Source organism: Bubalus kerabau, chromosome 20 (assembly GCF_029407905.1).
Source record: "Bubalus kerabau isolate K-KA32 ecotype Philippines breed swamp buffalo chromosome 20, PCC_UOA_SB_1v2, whole genome shotgun sequence".
NCBI lineage: Eukaryota > Metazoa > Chordata > Mammalia > Artiodactyla > Bovidae > Bubalus > Bubalus kerabau.
The window spans coordinates 3,307,566-3,309,661 of NC_073643.1; the positions used below are offsets into that span (position 1 = coordinate 3,307,566).

The 2,096-nt window shown below is 42.0% G+C and overlaps 1 non-coding gene across 1 annotated transcript; it reads left to right on the top strand.

The window, feature by feature from the left end:
- Positions 1-1,721: 1,721 nt before the first annotated feature.
- On the top strand, positions 1,722-1,827 carry LOC129635665 (U6 spliceosomal RNA). The gene has a single exon (XR_008706419.1). It is a non-coding gene; the product is annotated as a U6 spliceosomal RNA (small nuclear RNA).
- The last annotated feature ends 269 nt before the right edge of the window (positions 1,828-2,096 follow it).

Here is a 2,096-nt window from a genome sequence, read left to right on the forward strand (position 1 = left end):
AAAGTGAAAAGTGAAAGTGAAATTGCTCAGTCGTGTCCGACTCTTAGCGACCCCATGGACTGCAGCCTACCAGGCTCCTCCATCCATGAGATTTCCCAGGCAAGAGCACTGGAGTGGGGTGCCATTGCCTTCTCCGTTGAGGTTGTTAGTCAAAGTTAACTGATAGAACAGTTTCCATCAGATTCTGAAAGCTGTCTACCACCCCCTGAAAAAAATAAAGAATCACTTCTCTGGAAGAGAACAAGAAAGGTCAATAAAAGACCACTCTGTTGCCAACTATCACTGTGCTCCTGAGGTCCAACTTGAATATTCTTTAAGATAAAAGGGTTTCATAACTACAATGAAAAGCAAGCCAAAAATAAAGTCTGATTTCTGAAAGCCACAAAATGTTCTGTTATGGTCTGAGTGTATCTCCCTGCTTCCCCCACAAATTTATGTGTTGAGTCCCAATCCCTGGTACCTCAGGGTGTAATCATGTATAGAGAAAAGGCTTGTGTGAGCGGATGCAGAGCTGCCACTTGGTGGGGGGCGGGGGGGGGGGTTGGGGTGGCGGGGGAAAGTGCAAGGGGCGCGGGTTCTGACCCAGTATGACCACTGTTTGTGTTAGCAGAGGAGGAGACAGCAGAAGTGTGCCTGTGCAGAGGGACACCTGTGGGAAGAGGCAGCAAGGGGACTGGACAGCACCTGCAAACCAAGGAGGCCTCAGAAGAAACCAAACCTGCCAACGCCTTCATCTTGGACTCGAGACTTCAAATAAATTTCTGTTGTTTAAGCCACCCAGACTATGTTATTTTTTATGGCAGCCCTAGCAAACTAATGCATGTTTTCCTGGTGGCTCAGCAGTAAAGAATACACCTGCAAATGCAGGAGACACAGGTTTGGTCCCTGGGTTGGGAAGATCCCCTGGAGAAGGAAATGGCAACCCACTCCAGTGTTCTTGCCTGGAGAATCCCAGGGACAGGGGAGCCTGGTGGGCTGCCGTCTATGAGGTCGCACAGAGTCGGACATGACTGAAGCAACTTAGCAGCAGCAGCAGCATAATTTCACAATGTGCACAAGTATCAAAACATCATATCGCAAACCTCAAATACATGTAATTTTCAATTGTCAATAATACCTCAGGAAACTTGGAAAAAATTCAAGTGAAGCTAGGGATAGTATAGTTAGGTAGATGGCAAGGACAGTCTTTATTTATTGCAATATTTAGATAAATAAGTCAACATAGATCGTAATCAGCAGCCTTTGAGAGGGGGCTGGACTAACGTTTATCTAAATACTACCTCTGTTTTAAAAAAAGTGTGAATTCACAAACTAAGAGTGAAAACAAGGTGGAAGAAAGACGAGGAAGGAAGGATGCTTGATATAACTTTTAAAAAAGGCAACTGTTTTGATTTTTAAATTCAATTAGTAGTCCCTCACTTATGTGAGCAATTAAGTTGCTAATTGCCAAAGATTCTATTTACACATTATTGAGGTAAACAAAGAAAGTATTGAACCCAGGTGAAAAATACAAATATTTTGCAACTTCACCAACAATTCAATAATATGATGATTTATATAAATTGGGAGGAAGGACTTCTTTCCTTTAAATGCAACAAAGTATCAATACATTCAGAAAGTAAATGGACTGAGATAATATGTTAAAAGGCTCAGAGTGTAGATAGTATAGTCTTCTTTTCTACAGTGGTCATATTGTCATCTTTGTTAATAGTTTGATTATTGTACTCATTTTGTCAGCACATATACTAAAATTAGAATGACACATGAAAACAAGCATGACCTCAGCACAAGGATGACATGCAAATCTGTGATGCGTTCAGTATTTTAGAAGTGATAATGGAGAGGCAAAACATGAGGACAATATTCTAGTTAATAAAGTTGTTTTGCAAGGGGTAAAGATGAAAAGAAAAAGGTAAGAGAAACCCAAGTAAGAAGGCAGGTGTTGTGAGAGGGCATCAGAGGGCAGACACACTGAAACCATAATCAGAGAAAACTACTCAATCTAATCACATGGACCACAGCCTTCTCTAACTCAACGAAACTAAGCCATGCCATGTGGGGCCACCCAAGATGGGCGGGTCATCATGGAGAGATGT